This window comes from Myodes glareolus, chromosome 1, assembly GCF_982192425.1.
Source record: "Myodes glareolus chromosome 1, mMyoGla1.1, whole genome shotgun sequence".
Lineage (NCBI taxonomy): Eukaryota > Metazoa > Chordata > Mammalia > Rodentia > Cricetidae > Myodes > Myodes glareolus.
This window is the reverse complement of record NC_142026.1, coordinates 75,884,447-75,911,685: the sequence shown is the minus strand read 5'-3', so window position 1 is coordinate 75,911,685 and position 27,239 is coordinate 75,884,447. Positions and strand designations below refer to the sequence as shown.

Sequence of the window (27,239 nt, the reverse complement as noted above, 5' to 3'; positions counted from 1 at the left end):
GTGTTACTGTGTAAAGATATGTTTCTGTATATCTGCATATTTATTTGTATTTGGAACTGAACATAAATTTGTAATTTGTCTTGTGTTAATATCTTTTTGTATGGGAGTTTGTTCCTGTAAATACTTTTTTAAATTTTTTTAAGTAAATTTTATTAAATTATAAAAGTTTCCATTTCCGCCCCTCTTCCCAACACCCTCCCACTCCCCCCACTCCCTCTCCTCCTCCCTCTTTGTGCCTTAGGGCAGTCAGGGTTTCCTGCCCTGTGGGAAGTTCAAGTTCCTCCCCCCTCCCTCCAGGTCCAGGAAGGTGAGTATCCAAACAGACTGGATCCCAAAAATCCAGTATATGCAGAGGAAACAAGTCCCAGTATCATAGTCAATGTCTTTTCAGTAAGACTTCGGGCCAACCACATTCAGAGAATCCGGTCAAATTCCGAGAATCTGGTTAGATCACGTCCTCGTTCAGTCCCAGTCCAACTGGCCTTGGTAAACTCTCATTAGATCCGTTCCCTTGTATCAGTGGGTGATAGCATCCCTCGCAGTCCTGATTTCCTTTTTAATGTTCTTCCTCCTTCTGCTCCTCATTTGGACCTTGGGGGGCTCAGTCCGGTGCTCCAATGTGGGTCTCCGTCTGTATCGCCATCCTTCGCCAGATGAAGGATCTATGGTGATAAGCAAAATATACATCAGTATGGTTATGGGCCACGGCCGATTCAGGCACCCTCTCCTCTGTCCAGAGAACAATCTGGGGGATCTCTCCTTGGACCTGGGAGCCCATATATAATCAAGTCTCCTGTAAACCCTAAATGACTCCCTTAGTTGAAATATATTCTTCCCTGATCCCATATTCATCCTTCCTCCCTCCCCCCATCCCAGGCCACCGAGCTTTCCCCATTCCTCCCCTACTCCCTTCTCTCTAACCCTCTCCCCTTCCATCAACCCTCCCACCCCCCCCCCATGCACCCGAGGTTACCTGGGACACTTGTCTATTTCCTACCTCCTGGCGGATAGCTAAATAATCTTCATCAGGTTCATCTTCTTATTTAGCTTCTCTAGGATCACGAATAATAGGCTCAAAGACCTTTAATTATGGTTAGAATCCACTTATGAGTGAATACATACCATGTTCCTCTTTTTGGGTCTGGCTTACCTCACTCAGTAAAGTGTTTTCTATTTCCATCCATTTGCATGCAAAATTCAAGATGTCATTTTTTTTTACCGCTGAGTAAAACTCTAATGTGTATATGTTCCACACCTTTTTTAAACATTCTTCTATTGAGGGGCACCTAGGCTGTTTCCAGGTTCTGGCTATTACAAATAGTGCTGCTATGAACATAGTAGAACAAATGCTTTTGTAGTATGTTAGGGAATCTCTAGGGTATATTCCCAAGAGTGGAATTGCTGGGTCCTGAGGGAGGTTGACTCCCAGTTTCCTGAGAAAGCGCCACACTGATTTCCACAGTGGCTGCACGAGTTTGCATTCCCACCAACAATGGATGAGTGTTCCTCTCACCCCACATCCTCTCCAGCATAGGCTATCATTGGTGTTTTTGACTTTAGCTATTCTGACAGGTGTAAGATGGTATCTCAAAGTTGTTTTGATTTGCATTTCCCTGATCGCTAAGGAGGTTGAGCATGACCTTAGTGTCTTCTGGCCATTCGAACTTCATCTGTTGTGAATTCTCTGTTAAGTTCAGTACCCCATTTTTTAATTGGATTATTTAGAGTTTTAGTGTCTAGTTTCTTGAGTTCTTTGTATATTTTGGAGATCAGACCTTTGTCTGATAAGGGGTTGGTGAAGATCTTCTCCCAGTCAGAAGGCAGCCTTTTTGTCCTACTGACAGTGTCATTTGCTTTACAGAAGCTTCTCAGTTTCAGTAGATCCCATTTTTTCATTGTTTCTCTTATTGTCTGTGCTACTGGGGTCCTACTTAGGAAGAGGCCTCCTGTGCCTATATCTTGTAGACTACTTCCCACTTTCTCTTCTATCAGGTTCAAAGTGGACAGATTAATGTTGATGTCTTTAATCCATTTGGACTTGATTTTTGTGCATGGTGGTAGATATGGATCTACTTTCATTTTTTACAGGTTGACATCCAATTATGCCAGCACCATTTGTTCAAGATGCTTTCCTTCTTCCATTGTATACCTTTAGCTCCCTTGTCGAAAATTAGGTGTTCATAAGTTTGTGGGTTAATATCTGGGTCTTCTATTCAATTCCATAGGTCGACTTCTCTGTCCTTATGCTAATACCAAGCTGTTTTCAATACTGTAGCTCTATAATAGAGTTTGAAGTCAGGAATGGTAATGCCTCCAGAAGTTCTTTTATTGTATAAGATTGTTTTGGCTATCCTGGGTTTTTTGTTTTGCCATATAAACTTGATTATTGTTCTCTCAAGGTCTGTGAAGAAGTTTGATGGGATTTTGATGGGGATTGCATTGAATCTATAGATTGTTTTTGGTAGAATTGCCATTTTTACTATGTTGATTCTCCCAATCCAAGAGCAGGGGAGGTCTTCCCATTTTCTGGTATCCTCCTCAATTTCTTTCTTCAAAGACTTAAAGTTTTTGTCAAATAGGTCTTTCACTTCCTTGGTTAGAGTAACCCCAAAATATTTTATGCTATTTGTGGCTATCATGAAAGGTGATGTTTCTGATTTCCCTCTCTGCTTCTTTATCCTTTGTGTATAGGAGGGCCACTGATTTTTTGGAGTTGATCTTGTATCCTGCCACGTTACTAAAGGTGTTTGTCAGCTGTAGGAGTTCTTTGGTAGAGTTTTTGGGGTCACTTATGTAAACTATCATATCGTCAGCAAATAACGAAAGTTTAACTTCATCCTTTCCAATACGAATCCCCTTGATCTCCTTATGTTATCTTATTGCTATTGCTAGAACTTCAAGCACTATATTGAAGAGGTATGGAGAGAGTGGACAGCCTTGTCGCGTTCCTGATTTTAGTGGAAAGGCTTTGAGTTTCTCTCCATTCAGTTAGATGTTAGCTGTCGGCTTTCTGTATATTGCTTTTATTATATTTAGGTATGATCCTTGTATCCCCAGTCTCTCCAACACCTTTATCATAAATGGGTGTTGAATTTTGTCAAAAGCTTTTTCAGCATCTAGTGAGATGATCATATGGTTTTTTTTCTTTCAGTTTATTTATATGATGGATTAAATTGATAGATGTGCGTATGTTGAACCAGCCCTGCATCTCTGGAATGAAGTCGACTTGATCATAATGGATAATTTTTCTAATGTGTTCTTGGATTCGGTTTGCCAGTATTTTATTGAGAATTTTCACGTCGATGTTAATGAGTGAGATTGGCCTGTAATTCTCTTTCTTTGTTGTGTCTTTGTGTGGTTTTGGTATTAGGGTAACTGTAGCTTCATAAAAGGAGTTAGGCAATGACTCTTATGTTTCTATATTGTGGAATACGTTAAGGAGTATAGGTATTAGTTCTTCCTGGAAGTTCTGGTAGAATTCTGCATTGAAACCATCTGGTCCTTGGCTTTTTTTGGTAGGGAGATTTTTGATAACAGCTTCTAATTCTTCGCGACTAATAGGTCTATTTAGATTGTTCACCTGTTCTTGGTTAAACTTTGGTATATGGTACTTATCTAAAAAAATGTCCATTTCTTTTACATTTTCCAACTTTGTGGCATATAAACTTACATAGTAAGATCTAATGATTCTCTGAATTTACTCTGTGTCTGTGGTTATGTCCCCCTTTTCATTTCTGATGTTATTAATTTGCATGTTCTCTCTCTGCCGTTTGATTAATTTGGATAGGGGTTTGTCAATCTTGTTGATTTTCTCCAAGAACCAGCTTTTTGATTCATTGATTCTTTGGATTGTTTTCTGTGTTTCTATTTTGTTGATTTCAGCCCTCAGTTTGATTATTTCCAGTCTTCTAGACCTCCTGGGTGAATCAGCTTCTTTTTTTTCTAGATCTTTCAGGTGTGCTGTTAAGTCTCCAATGTGTGCTTTCTCCGTTTTCTTTAATTGGGCACTTAGTGCTATGAACTTTCCTCTTAGCACTGCTTTCATAGTGTCCCATAGGTTTGAGTATGTTGTGTCTTTGTTTTCATTAAATTCAAGGAAGAGTTTAATTTCTTTCTTTATTTCTTCCTTGATCCAGGGGTGATTTAGTAGTTGACTGTTCAACTTCCATGAGTTTGTTGGCTTCCTGGGGGAAGCATTGTTGTTGAATTCTAATTTTAGTCCATGGTGATCTGACAAGACACAGGTAGTTACTAATATTTTTTTGTATCTGTGGAAGTTTGCTTTGTTACCGAGTATGTGGTCAATTTTCGAGAAGGTTCCATGAGCTGCAGAGAAAAAGGTATATTCTTTCCTATTTGGGTGGAGTGTTCTATAGATATCTTTTAAGTCCATTTGATTCAATACCTCCAATAAATTTCTCAATTCTCTGTTTGGTTTCTGTCTGATTGACCTGTCCATTGGTGAGAGAGGAGTGTTGAAGTCTCCTACTATTAGTGTGTGTGGTTTGATGACTGCCTTGAGTTCTAGAAGAGTTTCTTTTACATATGTGGGTGCCTTTATATTAGGAGCATAGATATTCAGGATTGAGACTTCCTCCTGATGAATTGTTCCAGTTATGAGTATGAAATGTCCATCTCCATTTCTTCTGATTGATTTTAGTTTGAAGTCGATTTTGTTAGATATTAGAATGGCCACGCCCACTTGTTTCTTAGGTCCATTTGCTTGGAAAACCTTTTCCCAACCCTTTACTCTGAGTAGGTGTCTGTCTTTGTGGTTGAGGTGTGTTTCTTGTAAACAGCAGAATGTTGGATCCTGTTTTCGTATCCAATCTCTAAGTCTTTTCCTCTTTATAGGTGAATTGAGTCCATTGATATTAAGTGATATTAATGACCAGTGGTTGTTGACTTCGGTCATTTTTTTTTTTTAGGTAGTAGAGTGTATGTGTTTATCTTCTTTGATTTGTGCTTGTGAATGGTCGCTAGATGTTCGAGTTATTGTAGGCTGTGTTGGGAATGTTGGATTCCTTCGGTAGTGATTTTCCTTCTAATATTCTCTGTAAGGCTGGATTAGTAGCTACGTATTGTTTAAGTTTGTTTTTATCCTGGAATATTTTGTTTTCTCTGTTGATAGTGAACAATAGCTTGGCTGGGTATAGTAGTCTGGGTTTGCATCCATGGTCTCTTAGTTTCTGCAGTACCTCTATCCAGGATCTTCTGGCTTTCATGGTTTCCATAGAGAAATCCGGTGTAAGCCTGATAGGTTTACCTTTATAAGTTACTTGACCTTCTTCCTCTGCAGCTCTTAAAATTCTTTCTTTAATCTGTATGTTTTGTGTTTTGATTATTATATGGCGAGGGGATTTTTTTTTCTGATCCAGTCTCTTCGGTGTTCTGTATGCTTCTTGAACCTTCATAGGAATATCGTTCTTTAGGTTGGGAAAGTTTTCTTCTATAATTTTGTTGAATATATTTTCTGGGCCTTTGATCTGCAGTTCTTCTCCTTCTTCAATCCCTATTATTCTTAGATTTGGTTTTTTTTATTGTGTCCCAGATTTTCTGAATGTTTTGTGTAGAGAATTTGTTGGATTTGCCATTTTCTTTGACCAGAGCATTTATTTTCTCTATGGTATCTTCAGAATCTGACATTCGTTCTTCTATCTCTTGTATTCTATTGGTTATGCTTGATTCTGTAGTTTCCGTTTGTTTACCTAGGTTTTCCATATCCAGCCGGTTCTCAGTTTGTGTTTTCTTCATTGCCTCCATTTCAGTTTTCAATTCTTGGACTGTTTCCTTTACTTGTTTGATTGTTTTTTCTTGGTTTCTCAGGGTCTCATTCACGGATTTACTTATTTCTTCAAACTTTTTGTTATATTTCTCATCTAATTCTATACTCATTTCTTCAAACTTTTTGTTATTTTTCTCATCCAATTCTTTAAGGGAGTTATTCATATCCTGTTTAAGGGACTCTATTGCTTTCATAATGGCACTTTTTTCCACTTCTTCTGGGTTAAGGTGTTCAAGTCCTTCTATTGTAGGGTCCTTGGGATCTGGTGTTTTCATGTTGTTTTTCAGATTGTTGAATGAGGTCCTGCCTTGGCGTCTACCCATCACTTACTTCAAATGTTCTCTATTGGAACTTCTGTTACTGGGTCAGGTTCCCTTCTTGGGCAGGGACTTCACTGACAGAATGCCCACCTTTCCTCAGGCAGGCTATTGAAGCACATGCACTCCCTCTTTCCGGGATGTGCTTACAATGCAGGCCCAGCTCGCAAGGCAGCTGAGCTGGGGAAATTTTATGGCCCCAGGGGGAAGGGAGAAATATAGGAATTCGTACCTGGATGGGAGCTGGGATGGCAGGCGGGAGGGGGTAGCCAGCTCTGCAGGGCGACCTGGGCGTCTATGGGGTCGGGGAACACCCAACCTCCTCCTCACCGGGACCCTGCCCCGGCCCAAAGGAAACTCACCTTTCAGATGGCCCTCTGCTAGAAGTCAGGGCTCCTGCTGGTCAGGAATGTGGCTGAGCTGGCCCCTGGTCCACCTGTCCTCAGGGAGGCCTTTAAGACCCAGCAACTGCCTCCAGCTGGGATGTGCCTGCAGCCCAGGCCCAGCTCGCAAGGCAGCTGAGCTGGGGAAATTTTATGGCCCCAGGGGGAAGGGAGAAATATAGGAATTCGTACCTGGATGGGAGCTGGGAAGGCAGGTGGGAGGGGGTAGCCAGCACTGCAGGGCGACCTGGGCGTCTATGGGGTCGGGGAACGCCCAAGCTCCTCCTCCTGTAAATACTTTCCTGAGTATTTTGTCAGTGCACATGTTTATATGTGTTGATCTCACTGTTGTATATTGCTTACACATATGTATATCTTTTTTTGTTTTCTTTCTTTATTAAAAATTTCCACCTCCTCCTCGCCTTTTTTACCCTCACCCTCCTCACCTTCCCCTCCTTCTCTAGTCCTAAGAGCAGTCAGGGTTCCCTGCCCCGTGGGAAGTCTAAGGACGTCCCCACTCCATCCAGGTCTATAAAGGTGAGCATCCAAACAAACCAGGCTCCCGCAAAGTCAGTCCATGCAGTAGAATCAAAACCCAGTGCCATTGTCCTTGGTTTCTCAGTCAGCCCTCATTGACAGTCACATTCAGAGGGTCCAGTTTGATCACATTCTCCATCACTCCCAGTCCAGCTGGCCTTGGTGAGCTCCCATTAGATCAGTCCCACCGTCTCATTGGTTGGACGCACCCTTCGTGATCCTGACTTCCTTGCTCATGTTCTCCCTCCTTCTGCTCCTCATTTGGACCTTGGGAGCTCAGTCCAGTGCTTCAATGTGGGTCTCTGTCTCTATCTCCATCCTTCTTTTTTTCTATCTGTCTGTCTGTCTGTCTGCCTACCCACCTCTTGAATCAGTCTTTGTATGTGAGCACAAATCCATCTATATCAATATGTTTCCGTGTGGGTGTTTTTGTCTGTGAGTGTCTCCATGTGTGTATATGTAAATTAATTTGTACATGTATTTGTGGGCTTTTTCATGTGTTTTGCAGCTTTCTGTTTTTGTGTGTCTGTTTTGGTGCATATGACTCACTGTGTGTAGTTTTGTTTCCATGTGTGAGTGTTGGCATTTATGTTTATGTCTGTACAAAATGTAAGTAGCTGCATTTTGTATGTCTGTATGGAAGTTAATCTCTGTCTCTCTCTTTCTCTGCCTGTCTCTGTCTCTCAGTCTCTCATGCTGTGTGTGTGTGTGTGTGTGTATTTTCATATTGATGTTTGGTATCTGCATATATGTCTGTGTTTCTGTTTGGGTATGTTTTCTGAAAGAGCTTAACTTCTAGGAACATTATAATAATTTTATTAGTCCACTTGATTCATTGATATTTCTCCCATGGATACCTTCAATAATATTGCCTTTAGTATGAAATAAAATGCATTTTATGAATGCAAGAAAGGGCACACACATTTTAGCATGGTTTGTTTCTTTCAGCTGCACTCCTTTCTGAGGAAAACACGCTTCACTAATCCAGTTGGAGACAGAGTGATTATGAACCAGAAAGAAAAACTTCAGGAAGAGTATGACATTTTTCAGACTTGGAATTTACCATATGGTCTTGGACTTAAGGTGAAAATAGGAGAGTTTATCTCATATTTTCCATATGGTCAACAACTGCATTTATATGAAGACATGATAGAGCAGGTTACAGGAAGTAGACAGGTGGGTCTGACTTAACTGCATTATTTTGCATCACACAGCAGTAACACAGACAATGAAAACAATTTGTGTTGTCTTGTAACCAACTAAAAGAAATAGTCACATTACAAAGCATTTTGTGATCTCATATTTTATGTTTGTACATTTCCCTTTTTGATGTGACATTTTATTATGCATACAATGAATATTTATCATTCCAGAATGTTTTTCTTATTTTTAATATATAATGTATAATGACTGTTACTACTGTGCTATATTCTTTCTAGTAAATAGACCTATTTTTTCTTGGTACAATTCTGATAGCTAGACAGTGATTGTCATTCATTTTGTAGAACAATTGACACAAGAGTTGAAAGACTGAGGGTAAATGTAAGGGAAGAGAAAGTAAACATATAGAAATCATTTATTTTTTATTACATAATTGTTATTAAATATCTGTACCAGCAGGTACTAAATTTCCAACATCTTGAACAATATATTAAGGTAATATTTTCATAACCCTGTGATTATAACTTTATTCATTATTCTTTCTTTTCGGTTTTAAGTTGATATGGGTGCTTTCTTTGTATGTATATCTGTGCAACACTGCTATGTGTGGTGCCAATGGATGAATATCTGTTAAAGTAATTGCTAACTAGAGGAACATTGCTTGGTCCTGTAAATTCTTTCATATTTTACTCAAAGCAAAGAGTGTGTCTAGTTACCTTAACTATGTAGGAAGGAAATAGTTGTAATAAAAGAAATGGCTAATTGACATGTGTAAAAGATGAATTCCATTATGGGTCTAGTGTATGCTACAAGTGTGAATTCTGATGTGAATGGTTTTAAGATATCCAATTCAAACTTCTCCAATATTATATGGCTGAAAATAAAGGAGTTAATTTCAGGAAACTCGTCAAACTAGATCTGAAATTGTATTAGATAACTGAGGTAGCATAAAATTTACAAAATACTATTTTATCTCAGAGTGATGAGGAGAGTTACTCTCAGGGAATAGAACATATGAACTGAAGGTATAGCCACTGACAGACAAATGCATCAGGGAGCAACAATGAACTTTCAAGTGTGCTGTTTCCAAGCCAAATAGAGCATTGCAAAAATATCCACTGAAAGATACAGAAGATTATGAACCCTGCAACCAGTGCTCATCTCCCATATAGGCAAATTTCAATGAAAAACCAAATGAATAAAAAATGAGACTTCAAGCCAACACAACTACAAATATTATAGTCATAGGCTAAAATGATGTATGTTCAATGGCATACTAGAAAAATGCAAAGAATGATAATAACAAAATTCCATGTCATCAAACAGAACACAAATCAATTCCAGAAGAAAGCAATGAAATCATAAAATCTTGCATATCATAAAGAACTGAGTGAGCATGTGATAGATACTTTCCAAATGGTAGAATATGATAAAAATATTCAGACTAACATATGTAAAGGAAACAAAAAAGAAATCCAATAACTATCTCAAAAAAATTTCTCATAAGGGAAAATTTCAAGTTGAGTATAGGATGGCAAGGATCAGAGACAAGCAGAAGAATTAGAACACTGAAACTATGATAGGTAAAAATAAGAACAATTGAAATATATATGAGACAAAGGGGATGTGATTAAATAATCAAAGTTATTAAAACTAGACAGAAGAAGAATTAATGAAGAAATTAACAATGTGTTCAATAAAATGCAACAGTAATTTCCCAAAATACAATGAGATACATGGCCAACTGGAAACAGGAGGCATTTATACACAAATTATCAGAAAAAAACCTTCCTATGATATATTTTAAATTAATTTGCATTTTAATGGTACTGAATGGAAATTGAAGGGTTCAGAATAGAAATCCTTTTCATAGAAATACCTCTCATAAATAACAGAAGATTCCCTCATCAATTCCTTTAAAAGGGCAGAGTATCAGTGATCCAATTCAAGGACTTAGAGATATGTTTGCAAAATCATGTTACTGTACCCAACAAAGTTATCCTTTATAATCAAACGAGGCTTTGAGATCTCTTCAAGGGAATAAATTTGACTACATCTTGAATTTATTAAAACCCAAAAATGGAGAGCACACTTGTGAGTTATTTTTGATTATTTTGAAGTAAGAAGATAGAATTGAGACCCAGATTGTTGAGATAGAAAGATATGCCTTACATCAGGTTGTGGTAATACTCTTTAATGCCAGAACTCAGGGGGCAGAGCAAGGTGGACCACTTGGTTTGAGGGAACCTCTTCTACATAGCAAGTTTCAGAACAACCAGGGCTAGAAAGAGAAATATGCCTCTAAAATAAATCTGAGAAATTAAAGAAAGAAAGAAAGAAAGAAAGAAAGAAAGAAAGAAAGAAAGAAAGAAAGAAGGAGAAAGAAAAAGAAGGAAAGGAAAGGAAGCCATGCTATGATGCTATGAAATTTCATCTAATCTAATCTGGAAAAATAAGCATCATTTATGTGAATCTTGAATTGGGAAGAAAAACTTTAATCACTTATTTCATTTGATCTGGAAAATCCTCCTATAATCTGTGCTACACCCTGTGCAGGAAGAGCAGTTTGATACTTTGATCTTGAAAATCCCCTACAATATGTGCTACACACTCTGCTGGAAGCCTATACAAGAGCAAAGAGAAGAGAAAGCTATACTGTGTCGGCTGGTTCTCACCTTGCTAGCAAGTCCATTCTTGCATTGACTTTATAATGAGCCATCATTTTTTTGGATTCAAGTGTTTACTGAAGATCAACTGAGATATTACTTCACTGGCATTATAATGAACCAACATGTTTAGGATTGAAGTGTTTACTGAAGATTGACACATCCAGCATCATGAACTGGGTGGCTTCTGTATTCTTAGATCCCATTCTTAACTAGCATTTGTTGGATGAGCTAGACCACAATCTAAATGATATCATATGCATACATACATACATAGAGAGGGGAGAGAGAGAGAGAGAGAGAAAGAGAGAGAGAGAGAGAGAGAGAGAGAGAGAGAAAGAGAGAGAGAGAATACTGTAAATTCTATTACTCTAGAGAACCATAACTCATCCAGAAATAGATGAATATTCATTGATGCATACAATTTATAGAAATTTATGACCACAATGGAAGACACTTGAAAAGCTCCTAAACCTGACAACTAATATAAATGTTTGGTCAAGCATGACAATGAGAGCATTAGAATACAGGACAAAAAAGAACTGTTAGAAACAATCTTATACAACAAAGGAACTTCTGGAGGTATTACCATCCCTGACTTCAAACTCTATTATAGAGCTACAGTATTGAAAACAGCTTGGTACTGGCATAAAAACAGAGAAGTCAACCAATGGAATCGTATAGAAGACCTGGATATTAACCCACAAACCTATGAACACCTAATTTTAGACAAAAGAGATAAAAGTCTACAATGGAAGAAAGAAAGCATCTTCAGCAAATGGTGTTGGCATAACTGGATGTCAAGCTATAGAGGAATGAAAATAGATCCATATCTATCACCATGCACATAACTCAAGTCCAAATGGATTAAAGACCTCAGTATCAATTTGAACACACTGAACCTGATAGAAGAGAAAGTGGGAAGTACTCTACAATACATGGGCACAGGAGACCACTTCCTATGTATATCCCCAGCAGCACAGACATTAAGGGCAACATTGAATAAATGGGACCTCCTGAAACTGAGAAGCTTCTGTAAAGCAAAAGACGCTGTCATTAAGACAAAAAGGCAACCTACTGACTGGGAGAAGATCTTCACCAACCCCGCATCAAACAAATGTCTGATCTCCAAAATACATATATAGCTAAATAAAATGAACAACAATTAGCAAATTATTCTCAAAACCAAATATTAATTTTCATATTCTCCTATCATAATACACTAACAGCAAGATTTTGGTTTGTAAAATATGCATTCATTTGTGCTTCCAAAGAAAAACCACTTTAGTTACTAACATGAAGACATTTCTATAAAGATGGAGGAAAGGAATCTTATGGAAATGAGACATAATAAAGAACATCAGACACTACAATTTCATTAACTTGAATGGAAAATTCTCAGCTAAACACTGAGTAGTATACGTCAAAAACACAACAGAAAGATCATCCCTGTGACAAATATGACTTTATTCCATGGTTACAATGATTGTTTAAGAGATTTAAAACAGTTAAGGAAGTGTAGCTCAGAAATAGACCCAAGCACAGGTCTACATGATTATTCAAATATGATGTGCAGAAATGACTTTTAACTAAGTTAACTAGTGTAAGATATCCTTCTGTCTTTGTGTTGTTTTCATTGGTTAATGTAGAAACTGCTTTGTGCCTGTTGATAGGGCAGAAATTAGGTAGGAAGGGAAAGCAGAATTGAATTCTGGGAGAAAGAAAACAGTGGGAGATATGCGATGGATCCGCCAGAGACAGACACTGGGAATTTTACCTGATAAGCCACTGCCACATGGTAATACACATTAATAGAAATGGGTTAAATTAGATGTGAGAATTAGCCACTGAGAAACTAGAGCTAATGGGCCAAGCAGTGATTTAAGTAATACAATATCTGTGTAGTTATTTTGAAGCTAAGCTAGCTGAGCAGCTGGGATGAACAAGCAGCCTACTCCCTGCAACAGTTCAACATTGATTGAGAGTTAAAATTGAAATAAAATGAAATTTTACACATAGAAGGATCCCATAATGACTTAATAAGGCTTACTTTTCCATTAATTACTCAATGTTTTCTAGCCTTATCGTATTAAAAAGTTTTTCTATGATAATCATCTTGACAACATTGTACTACAGGAAAAGAAACTCAAAAAATTTCCAATGAAATCCTAACTGAAGCCAGGTGTATGTGTTGGTGTGTATGTTTAATCAAAACTCTTGGGTGGCAGAGGTAGAAAACATTTTATCTGTTTATGTCCAGCCTGACCTGCATAGCATGTCCTAGGGAACTAGGTTTGCATAGTCACTGGCTTGAATAAACAGAGATTAGACAAAGATTGACATTTCTCCATGCTTCTTGAAAATAGTCCTTAATATCTTAGCAAATACAAAAAAATAAATAGTAAAACTTTATTTAAATAAAGAAAAGAAGAGAAGAAATATGCACACTGGTAGCATGCATATTTTAATCCCTGTGTTCAGAAGGCAGGAGAGGAAGATTTCTGTGTGATCTAAGTTAATATACTCTATTTAGGGAGTTTAGGTCTACCAATACTAAAATTTGAGACTCTGTTTCAAGAAAACCACAAGAAAAAAAAGGAAGATTTGTAATTAATTATCCTGTGGAGAACATGAAAGTACCAATACAGAGGAGACACTGTGGTGTTGACACACAACTCAGTTCTGATCAGAAGATGCCGAGTGAGCACACAACAATCAGCAGATAACTACAACAGTGTATAGGTCCCAATTGAAAGCTTTCTATTTATAAAAAGATCTTTTATTATAAACTGTTAGAAGCATTTCAATAAAATTTTTACAAAATCAAACTTTTATTCAGGTTCGCCAAATATTTGCAGGCTTTTAAAGCATTAACACATCAGGAAACACCATTCCTTGAAGCTCAATGCATATCAGTTAAGCCGTTGCTCACTCTGCCTATTTATCTGTTCTTTTTCCTCTTTACACTACGTCATGCTTTGCCATGATGTTTTTGGAGTTCATGTGTGCTATTTGACATTTAGAGAGATACTCCCCTGTTTCAGATGTCCATTTATCCCAGCTTTCTCTTATGTTCCTGTGATTAAATACTGACCAAAATCATATTTTTGGGGGGGTTGATTGGACTCATGAATTATGGCAAAGAAGTGACAAGGCAGGCAGGCATGTGGAGATTGCAACTAAATCATAGATGCTGAAGGAACATATCTAAGAGGCTTTCTCACACAGATCTATGTAGGGACAGCACTGCCCACAGAGGTCAGGGCAGTCCTAAATCAATTACCCATTAATAAAATGCTTAAATAAATTGACAGCAGGATATTTCAATGAAGAGAAATATTTTAGTTAAGGTTCCCTCTAACTTATTAATGTACTTTGTGTCAAGGTGATGAAAATTAAGTAGAAAAAAACACTTTGCAATCTCTATAGTGTTCATATCAAACAATCAATTCTTCCTCCTTAATTTGTATGTTTGGAAATCTACTCAAATTTACATCAATTTGTTTCCGTACATTTGTATGCATGGTATTATAAAATATATTAAGTTTAATCTGATCATTCCTTTGATGTATAGAAATTCAGTTTATGGGTATTTAAACATAATAATAGGATAGACTCTTAGAAAGAGAAGGTAAACCTCCTGACAGTAGCATGTCTGATTTTGCACAGATGCCATCCTCTGTGTGCAGTGTGGATTGTGGTCCTGGATTCAGAAAATTCTTGCAGGAGGGAATGGCAGCCTGCTGTTTTGATTGCAGCCCCTGCCCACAGAATGAAGTTTCTAATGAGACGAGTAAGTGTTTGCTAAAGAGGTAAATCCTTCATATTACATAGATCATCTTCTCTCAGTCATACTGGCATTATCAAATGGTACAAAAGAGAACCAAAGAAATAAAATATATCACTTTCCTAAGTTAGTTTTATAGGGCTATGTTTATTAACAAAGTCACTTTAAGTAAATTGTTATACCATTTTAGTGGCAATTGAATTGTATTTTAATAAATAAAGAGTGCCTGGAAATCTAAGAGTAAAGCACTCCCACTGGTCTGCCTTACAGATCACATTATGACAACATGCACCTTTAATCCCAGTAGCCACAATGACATACATATTTAATCCCAGTAACTGTCCTAGTTGATAAAGCAATCGAGTGTTGCAAATCTTTAATCCCAGTGATGCATGCCTTTAGTCCCTGCCCTAGAGAGGAATATAAGATGGGGGAAGACACTCTCAAACATAGTTCTTTTTGAGATTCTGAGAGGCAGGATAGCCATTTCGGACTGAGGTTGAGGTAAGACCCAGTGACTGACTGCTTTGCTTTTCAGATTTTCAGGTTGAACCCCAATTTCTGACCCTGAGTTTTTCTTTATCATGCTTCTTTTGGCACCTGATTTTTTTGGGATATGAATTCATGAAAATGATGTTTGCTTGATGATTTTTATACACCAGCCCGGGGCACTGATTGATTGGAATTCCAGTTCTAGGAGCTGGACCCAAATCTTGCCACCTGGGTTCAGGAGAAAAGCTAGAGCTCCCAGATCCCATCTGTCCTGTCTTAGCTACCATGTAAAGACCCAAAATACACAGAAAAACTGGGTACTGTGTGCTATTGTGTTGTCTTTGAATTGTTTGACTTCTGAGGAAGGAGCAACAGCTGCCAAAAGGCATTTGTTTATTGATTCTGCTGGATTGATCCAACCTGTATATTTTGAAAATGTCTTGTCCTCAAAATGTAAGTCAAAATATTTATCAGTATGGTTATGGGCCAAGGCCAGTTCAGGCACTCTCTCCCCTGCTGCCCGGGGAAGAATCTGGGGACCTCTCCTTGGGCCTGAGAACCCCTCCAGAAACAAGTCTCTTTCCAACCCTAAAATGGCTCCCTTAGTTGAGATATATACTTGCCTGCTCCCATATCCATCCTTCCTCCCCCCATCTCATTCCCCCACGCTATCCCCAATCCTCCCCCTCTCCCTTCTCTCTAACCATCTCCCCTTACTTCCACCCCTCCCCCGTGCACCCAAGTTTGCCTTGCAATCTTGACTACTTCCTATATCCATTAGGATAACTATATGATTTTCTTCAGGTTCACCTTCTTATTTAGCTTCTCTAGGACCACTAATTATAGGCTCAAAGACCTTTAACTATGGCTAGAATCCACTTATGAGTGAGTACATACCATATTCCTCTTTTTGGGTCTGGGTTACCTCATTCAGTAAAGCGTTTTCTATGTCCATCCATTTGCATGCAAAATGCAAGATGTCATTGTTTTTTACCACTGAGTAAAACTCTAATGTGTATATGTTCCACACCTTCTTTAACCATTCTTCTATTGAGGGGTACCTAGGTTGTTTCCAGGTTCCGGCTATTACAAATAATGCAGCTATGAACATAGTTGAACAAATGCTATTGTAGTATGATAGGGCATCTCTTGGGTATATTCCCAAGAGTGGAATTGCTGGGTCCTGAGGGAGGTTGACTCCCAGTTTCCTGAGAAACCGCCACACTGATTTAACCATACTGATGAATATTTTGCATATCACCATAGAACCTTCATCTGGCGATGGATGAAGATAGAGACAGAGACACATATTGGAACACTGGACTTTACTCCCTAGATCCAAATGAAAAGCAGAAGGAAGGAAAACGTGAGCAAGCTAGGCAGGACCAGAGGGAACCTTCATCCGACGATGGATGGCGATACAGACGGAGACCCACATTGGAGCACCGGACTGAGCTCTCCAAGGTCCAAATGAGGAGCAGAAGGAGGGAGAACATGAAAAAGGAAATCAGGACCGTGAGGGGTGCGTTCACCCACTGATACAAGAGGACTGATCGAATGAGAGCTCACCAAGGCCAGCTGGACTGGGACTGAAGGAGCATGTGATCAAATCGGATTCTCTGAATGTGGCTGACATGGGGGCTGACTGAGAAGCCATTGACAATGGCACTGGGTCTTGTTTTGTCTGCATGTACTGGCTGTTTGGGATCCTAGTCTGTTTGGATGCTCACCTTCCTAGGCCTGGAGGGAGGGGGGAGGAACTTGAACGTCCCACAGGGCAGGAAATTCTGACTGCTCTTTGGACTAGAGAGGGAGGAGGAAAGGGAGTGGGAGGGGAGGAGAGGGAGTGGGGGAGAAGGAGAGTGAGTGGGGGAAATGGGAGGGTATGGGGAGGAGGGGAGGAAGTGGAAATTTTTATAAACAAACAAATAAAAATAAATAAAAAAATGTAAGTCAAAAAATATGTTACTTTGGAGATGTTTTACTTTTATTTCCAAAAAGGTGAGAGGTTGTGGATTCATTTGGGTTAAGAAAAATAAGTTTTGCTCAAGGAAGATTACTTGAAAAAAATCTCTAGTGGAAATGGATGACCCAGATGATCCAATGCTTCAGAGTACATTTGTTGCAGTTTCCTCTGAGTTCTACATCCATAACAGCCTTAAGACTTCTGGCTGCAATGATCCAGTCTCACAGAATACTCCAATAAGTACTTGACCATAATTATAAATTCTCTTTTGGTAACAAAAGATTATCAGCACCCCCAGTCATAGAAAACTATGCTCCAGTCCCCCCTAATAGATTATGGGTATTTATTTTTGTTTAAAATATTTGTTACAAATTGTTATGGCTAATGTTCAGGAATACAGCTAAACAAACAAATTAGATTCAAGGTTCTTATTTTGAAAAAAAAAAGCGCCAGGCTGTAGTGATGCCTGCCTTTAATCACAGCACATGGTAGGCATAAGCAGGCAGATCTCTGTAAGTTCCAGGACAGGCTCTATAGCTACTGGGAAAATACTGTGTTAAAAATAAATAAATAAATAGATAAAGAAAGAAAGAAAGAAAGAAAGAAAGAGAAAGAAAGAAGAGAGAGAAAAAGAAATTAGTAATGGAAAGAAAACCGGAGATAGAAATATGATCAAATAGAGATATAGATTATTGAATCTACTCTGGAAAGAAAAAGGGAGGATATAGCAATGCCGAGGTAGATTATTGATTCTAATTTTTAAAAAAGCAACTATTAGCTTTAAATGTTTCACATTGGTTTTACTTTTGTATATTTTATACAAATTTTGTATATTGATACAAATTTGATATTAATTTTGCTAAAGCATATTGTATATGCATTTTGAATCTTGTTCAAGGTATTGGACCTATATAGCTCATTTAACAATGTAATGCAAATTTCTCGTCCTTGAAAATTAGTATTATTAATTAAGAAGAGTATTATTAATTAAAATTAGTATTATCAACTAATTATTAGGAGCATAGAGCAAACCAATCTACCTCAGAGAAGATAATGGACATTGAAGAAATTTTTCATGGGGTTTACCTTCTTTGTGGCAAAAGTAAGCCACTAATAGAAAGTAAATTTTGTATAAGCCTTTAAACTCACCAAGATGGGATATTTACAAAATATTTTCTCTCAACTTGTCAAATGCAAATGGACTCAATATTGTGGGTATATTTATATTGTATATAGTCATTGTAATTATTGTATATAGTTTTCTCATATTAATAATAGCCTTTTTATTATTTTTTACATAAAGGGGAAATGTAGAGGCAGTTCAACTATATTTTAATAAATATATACTGCTTGAAGATCTGAGAGTAGAACAGTCCCACTAGTCAAGCTTACAGACAAGATTATGGTAACAAACACCTTTAATCCTAGTAGCCACCCTAGTTAATATAGAAATTGGGTGTTGCATGCCTTTATCCCAGTGGTGCATGCCTTTAATCTAAGCCCTAGAGGGGAATATAAAATGGTGGATGATAGCTCTCAGACACAGTCTCTTTTGAGATTCCAGAAGGCAGGATAGCCATTTCAGACTGAGGTTGAGGTGAGAGTCAGTGACTGAAGTTTTGGTTTTCAGATCTTCTGGTTGAGCCCAATTTCTGACCCTGTGATTTTATTAATCATACTTCACACCACAAGATACTTTCATTGAGAGTCTATATTAGCTGGCCATTTCTCAAAAATCAGTTTTGACAGTCATACAACAGAATAGGACACAAGTGAAAACATTTTTTATTTTATTTAATTATATTTTGCTTTTTAAAACAAAAAATATGTTTATATAACTTTCTTATCTCATTCCCATTTTTCTACTTTGCCCATATAAACTAAATAACTTTGATATTCGAGCTTTGTTGTTACTTTTACATGTACACATACATGTACATATACACACACATACAACTTACTGATTCTGAAGGAACTTTTATCAGTCCAAGAATGGAAAATGTGATTTCAGCAAGACCTGACCTTTTTGCCCATTCCTTTTTCTGTGCTAAAGAACATTGTATTACAGTGATAGTAACTGGCCCTTTAGGAGTTCTGGACTTGTTGGAGTAGTTGAAGTCTTACTGGCAAAAACATGTCATAGAAGAGGGAGATTTTGAGGTTTTATATGCTCAATTCATTACCAGTGAGACCATTTACTTTCTGTTGCCTATGGATCAAAGATATAGAATCCTCAGCTCCTTCTCCAGCACCATGTCTGCCTCCATATTAACATGTCCCAGGATAATAATATGGTCTGAGCCTCCAAACTTTAGGACACTCATTTATATGTTTTCATTTGTAAGAGTAACTGTGGTCATGGTTTCTCCTCACATCAACAGAAACAATGACATGGCTAGTATTTCCCTTAAACTAGCCACCAAGCTCTAATACCTTATTTGGTCACTTATTCCTCCCAATGCTCACCATCAGCTATCAAAGTATTGAAATCTAGCTAGCAAAATGTACTTTATGGTTGTTCTAATTAACCTGTCCAATCAAAGCTAAATTATCTGTACTGTGAGCGAGTTCCTCTTTTACCTATATAAACTGCTATTGTCATTTATTCCACACCTGTCTCCTCTAACAAAAGTCAATGCTATGTTCTCCCTGACCAAAAACCCCCTTCCCTCCTCTCTTGTTGATTAACTCCTAATCCATTTTCTATATCCTGTCTTTGATTCTTATTCCCTATGCATTGTCCCTTTATACAAGTCAATATCCTTTAGGTTGAGAACTTGATCTTAGCATGTTGTGTGCAGGACTCCAAGAGTCCCTACAGATTCTGTTTCCTGTTTCTTCTATATAGTGTGTTTGGGCTGGTAAATTCATATTAGAAAATGTATCACATAACTTGTACCAATAGAAGACACAATCTCCACCTATTTCAGGGAAAGCATTCATAAAATAAATAGAAATACAGGAGGCATCTCAGTAACCATGGGATCTGAGATATTAAAATACACTCTGTGCAATACAATGATTAATAATTTTATTTCTGTAAACTCACTACTTTCAGTCAGTTCATCATAGCATTCAGAAAGTACTGAAAATATCTGTGCTTTCTGATAACATAAAATGGTGTTATTAACACATAGTTAGCATATTGTTTTATTTCATTTCCCATAAAGATAATGAATGCATATTATGAAATGAAAGTCTTGCTATGCATCAGTGTCTCTCAAATATATCATCAGCAAAGAATGCCAATATCACAATGTTTACTCAACACACTGAGTTGAAATATTCTGTCAATAAATGGCAGAAGTTGTACTAATCATGTTTTCTGTCTCCAGCAGATGTAGATAACTGTGTAAGGTGTCCAGAGAATGAGTATGCAAACAGAGAGCAGAACCAGTGTATTCAAAAAGTTGTGATCTTTCTAAACTACAAAGATACCTTAGGGATGATTCTTACCCTAATGGCCTTGTTCTTCTCTGCATTCACAACTGTGGTTCTTGGGATATTTGTAAAGCACCATGATACTCCCATTGTGAAGGCCAATAACCAGAATCTCAGCTACATCTTGCTAATTTCACTTATCTTCTGTTTCCCTGTGTCCCCTTGCTTTTCATTGGGCAACCCAACTCAGCTACTTGTGTTCTACAACAAATCACATTTGGAGTTGTATTCACTGTGACTGTTTCCACTGTGTTGGCCAAAACAGTGACTGTGCTGCTTGCTTTCAAAGTTACAGCACCTGGAAGAAGGATGAGGTATTTTCTGGTTTCTGGTGTACCCAACTACATCATTGCGATCTGTACGCTCATCCAAATTATTATCTGTACAATCTGGCTGCAATTTTCTCCTCCTTTTATTGACAAAGACGTACACTCTGAGCATGGCCAAATCATCATTGTGTGCAACAAGGGCTCAGTTACTGCATTCTACTGTGTCCTGGGATACCATGGTTCCCTTGCATTAGGGAGCTTCATTGTTGCTTTCTTGGCCAGGAATCTTCCTGACACATTCAATGAAGCCAAGTTGCTAACCTTCAGCATGCTGTTGTTTTGCAGCGTCTGGATCACCTTCCTCCCTGTCTACCACAGCACCAAGGGCAAGATAATGGTGGTTGTGGAGGTCTTGTCCATCTTGGCTTCCAGTGCAGGCCTACTGGGATTCATTTTTATCCCCAAGTGCTACATAATTTTGTTAAGACCAGAGAGAAATTTTCTTCAAAAGCTAAGGGGGAAAACATCTTCCTGAAACACACATTTCATAAATTGTAACTGACAACTACAGAATTGGTACAGAACCACCTAATACAATACAATGTAAACTGTATGAATGGCTAAATTTCTCATCATGTCTTCTAATGATGAGGCACAGCAGTGTCATATATACTACTTTTCTGTACATTTTAATCTATAATGATCCACACAGCCACTTATTTTATAAGATTCAATTTTTTACAATTAGTGTATAAGGGATGTTTTCCTCAATTCCCCGCCAACATTAAAATAAATGCTAAGTAATTCTATTAATAAATGAGTGAATGTGGGACTTTGAATGCAAATGCAAACAGAGAAATCTTTTAGTAGATATTAAACATTGTTATCAGATGATGAAACTAATATGCCCAATTTTGGGGAAAGAAAAAATGAATACTGTTGCATCCTAGGAGTTAGAAGAATAAAATTTAGGAGAGAGAGCAATGTATGATAAATAGATATAAAGGATATTGAGGAAGATAAAATGTTCTCCGCATTTAAATTCATGTGTGCTTTTTCTGAGGAAGTGAGTTCACTATCCATTCCCCACAACTTGAAGTCCCTATAACAATAACTCCAATGAAAGAGTTGCCCTACCTGTCTCAATCTCCATCCATCGTCGATTGAAGTTTCCCTCTGATCCTGCCTTCCTTGCTCATGTTCTCTCTCCTTCTGCTTCTCATTTGGACCCAGGGAGTTAAGTCCAGTGTTCCAATGTGGGTCTCTGTCTCTATCTCCATCCATCGCCAGATGAAGGTTCTATGGTGATATGCAAAATATTCGTCAGTATGGTTATGGGATGGAGATTGAGACAGAGACCCATATTGGAACACTGGACTGAACCTCCAAGGTCCAAATGAAGAGCAGAAGGAGGGAGAACATGAACAAGGAAGTCAGGATCTGACGAGTGCGTTCACCCACTGACATAAGGGGGACTGATCCATATGAGAGTTCACCAAGGCCAGCTGGACTGGGACTGAAGGAGCATACGATCAAACCAGATTCTCTGAATGTGGCTGACATGGGGACTGTCTGAGAAGCCATTGATAATGGCACTGGGACTTGATTCCTCTGCATGTACTGGCTTTTTGGGATCCTAGTCTGTTTGGATGCTCAGCTTCCTAGACCTGGAGGGAGGGGGACGGAACTTGAATTTCCCACAGGGCAGGAAACCCTGACTGCTCTTAGGACTGGAGAGGGAGGAGGAGAGGGATTGGGGGGAATGGGAGGATATTGGGAAGAGGGGTGGAAGTGGAAATTTTTATAAATTAATAAAAAAAGAGTTGCCCTCCTCCTGACTTCCAAGAACATGTACATTCAGATGTGCACATAATAACACACTCAAAAAACACACATACTCCTAATTGAAATTAAAATAATTTTTAGAATTGAATTTATGAAACACTGAAATGGAACACTGGTTTATTTGCTTCCTTCATTAAAAATATTTTCCCCACATAATATTCCCTCATTATGGCTTCTCCTGCCTTTTTCCTTTATTCTTCCATACTCCTTCCCATAATCCCTTTATGTTTTATCCACCTCTTCTATATCTCATTTCAAAACAGTTTTCTATGGGAAAGTAAAAAATTTATACTAAGATTAAGAAAAGCTAACACATTATGTTAGGTCAAAATGAAGAAACATTAGGAAAGATCTAAAGAGAATCAATGAGAATCAGACCCATGCATTTGCACACTCATGACTCCCATAAAAATTTAACCTGAAACCTATAATAAATATTCAAAGTATCAGTAGGTTAAAAAGAAGGAATTGTTATACATATGTAATATATAATATATATACATATATATATATAATGTATGTAATGTATGTGTTGGTTCATATATATGCTATGGCAAGCTAACAATTAGAGATAAGGGGGAAACTCTGATACAACACTGGGAGACAAGAACATCCAAGAATTAGGTTGAGTGAATTTCTGCTCACATCTCTTTCTAGGCATTCAAATTCCCTATTGAGACGTTTAGTAGGAAAGGGAATTATTATTAGTCATTGATTATAAATTGGATATTATTTCAGGATTAAGGATGAAGCTTATGTTTACTTCTACTTTCAGGTATGTAACCACAACTGAGAAATACACATGTAAGAACTGTGCCTGTTGCTTCAGGTTTTGTGATTTCCTTTGTGTTTCAATTCTGTTTATATAAAAGACTTTTTTTTTTGGTGTCCTCCATCCACCCTGGCTTTTATACTCTGTACATCATCTTCCATACTATTTTCTGTGGCTTGCAGGAAGAAATGTGAATGAAAAACTCTTTTAAATTGAGGTTTATTTTTCTCATCCCTATGTCTGGTTGCTGGTTTCTATATTTTTTTCTTTCTGCTGCAGAAAGTTTCTCTAATGATGTCTAAGCAAGGTCCTGATCTATAAGTGCAACACAATGCCATTGCAAGACACTTGTTCTTTTTTTTTTGTACATTAGGATTTGGTTTTACTGTAGATAACTAGACCATCTAGTCCTCTGATTTTTCTTCACCCATGTAGTTTCTGGTTGGAGCAATTTTGTGGATCTGATAGTCAATCTAACCTGATATTAATTACTTACTCTTAGAAATTTTGTGCAACCATTCATTAATCTATCTTGTGGGGAGGATATCTTTGTAGATCAAAAGGTTTTTGGATGTGTTTTTATCTACAGTTTATGTTTGGTACAGGATAAAGTATATTTTAGTACCAAAGACACTAGAATACAGAGTTAAAGCTCAATGAAAACACCAGATCAACTATGGCATGTTCAATCTGTTGTGAAGTTGAAGTTGTTTAATTTTATTAAAAAGGTCTTGCCATCAATCTTTGGATGATCATCTATAATCTTGTCTGTAGATGGGGTGTTTAGTGACAGCCAGTGTATCACTTTTAGGCAATAACCTCAACCAAATGATAAAATGTATGCTTCATTTATTCATTAGTAAATTCATTTAGATCTCCTTCAGAGATGTATATCGTTTAGGAGGGTTCATCTGTATTTGTTTTCCACAGAACTAATCAGATTACCTTTAATTTTAGCAGTCTTGACAGAAAGAACCAAGAGGTGAATGTCTTCACACATGGTTGGACACCCCACTTTCAAGTCTCCCCCTACCTGAATAAAACCCTGGGTCCCTCCTCCAGTTGTGATCTAACTTCCCCTCACCCCCTCTGACCAACAGCAGAACTTCCTTGTGGTCTGTAATTGAGAAAGGATATTTGTGTTCTTTTTGGCCAGTGGTTTTCCATGGAAGCTGTGTAAAGGTATAAAAGGATTTAGCTCTGGAAAAATAAAGGTTGCTGTTCTTCCACCTGAAAAGAAGCTTCCTTGTCTCAATCCCCCACCAGTCTAAGCATCCAGGCTGCACTGGCGCAGCACCCCCCACCTGTGTCAGCTTCTCTAAACAGAAGGCAATGTTTCTGCAAGTGGGCTGCTAAAATATCCCATCTCATCCATCAGAACCTGAAACCTACCAGTCCCACTCCACACCAAACCTTCCTAGAATCCCACCACAACCTCAGTGGAAGTCTGAAACAGCCTGCTACTAGACACAAAGGACCAAGAAAGGAACAATTAAGCACAAACTGTGATTGCACAGAGTGGACCAAGAGAACAGGGCCAAAAGAGAACTCAGTGGCTACCTGAGGCTTGGAGAAGAACAGTACAGAGCAGACCAAGAACAGTTTCAAAAGACACAGACAGTCACACGAAGGAATGGAATAACCTACAAAGACACTGCTGGGACTGCTGCACCAGCATGGCAACTGTCGTTCTTCTGAGTGAGGGATGTCAGGATTAACACAGAACACAACTTCAGGTTCTGCAGACAAGCCCTTTATTCGACTTTCTCACACAGTATATATAGTCCTCAGCAGGGGAGGCCAAACCAGCAAAAGCAGGAAGCTCGTAACCTTAACTCCATGGCTTAGGGGTAAACATCCTTAGAAACATTGCTGAAAACAACAGATTGTTCCTGTTTATGTTCCTGTTTTGAACCAACCAAGAGAGCAAACCATTTGGACCCAGGAAGTTAAGTCCAGTGTTCCAATGTGCGACTCTGTCTCTATCTCTGTCCATCGCCAGATGAAGGTTCTATGGTGATATACAAAATATTCATCAGTATGGTTATGGGCCAAGGCCAGTTCAGGCACCCTCTCATCTGCTGCCCAGGGAACAATCTGGGAACCTCTCCTTGGGCCTGGGAACCTCTCCAAAATCAAGTCTCTTGCAAACCCTAAAATGGCTCCCTTAGTTGAGATATATACCTCCCTGCTCCCATATCCATCCTCCCTCCCTCCCCCATCCCATTCCCCCAAGCCATCCCCAATCCTCCCCCATCCCATCTCTCTAACCATCTCCCCTTTCTTCCAACTCCCCTCCCCCCATGCACCCAAGTGCCTGGCAATCTTGTCTACTTCCAATATCCAGGAGGATAACTATGATTTTTCTCAGGTTCACCTTCTTATTCAGCTTCTCTAGGATCATGAATTATAGGCTCAAAGACCTTTACTTAAGTCTAGAATCCACTTATGAGTGAGTACATACCATATTCCTCTTTTTGGGTCTGGGTTACATCACTCAGTAAAGTGTTTTCTATTTCCATCCATTTGCATGCAAATTTCAAGATGTCATTATTTTTTTTACCACTGAGTAAAACTCTAATGTGTATATGTTCCACACCTTTTTTAACCATTCTTCTATTGAGGGGCACCTAGGCTGTTTCCAGGTTCTGGCTATTACAAATAGTGCTGCTATGAACATAGTAGAACAAATGCTTTTGTAGTATGTTAGGGAATCTCTAGGGTATATTCCCAAGAGTGGAATTGCTGGGTCCTGAGGGAGGTTGACTCCCAGTTTCCTGAGAAACCGCCACACTGATTTCCACAGTGGCTGCACAAGTTTGCATTCCAACCAACAATGGATGAGTGTTCCACTCACTCCACATCCTCTCCAGCATAGGCTATCATTGGTGTTTTTGAGTTTGGCTATTCTGACAGGTGTAAGATGGTATCTCAAAGTTGTTTTGATTTGCATTTCCCTGATCGCTAAGGAGGTTGAACATGACCTTAAGTATCTTTTGGCCATTTGAAGTTCATCTGTTGTGAATTCTCTGTTCAGTTCAGTACCCCATTTTTAATTGGGTTAATTAGAGTTTTAGTGTCTAGTTTCTTGAGTTCTTTGTATATTTTGGAGATTAGACCATTGTCTGATGAGGGGTTGGTGAAGATCTTCTCCCAGTCAGAAGGTAGCCTTTTTGTCTTACTGACAGTGTCCTTTGCTTTATAGAAGCATCTCAGTTACAGGAGGTCCCATTTATTCATTGATTCTCTTATTGTCTGTGCTACTGGGGTTCTACTTAGGAAGTGGTCTCTTGTGCCTATGTCTTGTACACTACTTCCCACTTTCTCTTCTATCAGGTTCAAAGTGGTCAGATTAATGGTGATGTCTTTAATCCATTTGGACTTGATTTTTGTGCATGGTGATAGATATGGATCTACTTTCATTCTTCTACAGGTTGACATCCAGTTATGCTAGCACCATTTGTTAGGTCCAAATGAGAAGCAGAAGGAGGGAGAACGTGAGCAAGAAAGGCAGGACCAGAGGGAACCTTCATCTGACAATAGATGGAGATAGAGATGGAGACCCACATTGGAGCACTGGACTGAGCCCCCAAGGTCCAAATGAGGAACAGAAGGAGGGAGAACATGAAAAAGGAAGTCAGGACCGTGAGGGTCACATTCACCCACTGATACAAAGGGACTGATCTAATGAGAGCTCACCAAGGCCAGCTGGACTGGGACTGAACGAGCATGTGATCAAACTGGATTCTCTGAATGTGGCTGACATGGGGGCTGATTGAGAAGTCATTGACAATGACATTGGGTCTTGTTTCATCTGC

At 38.5% G+C, this 27,239-nt stretch overlaps 1 pseudogene; it reads left to right on the top strand.

The window, feature by feature from the left end:
• Window positions 1-21,339, top strand: part of LOC125411769 (vomeronasal type-2 receptor 116-like) — a 46,607-nt pseudogene extending 25,268 nt beyond the window's left edge.
• Window positions 21,340-27,239: the final 5,900 nt, after the last annotated feature.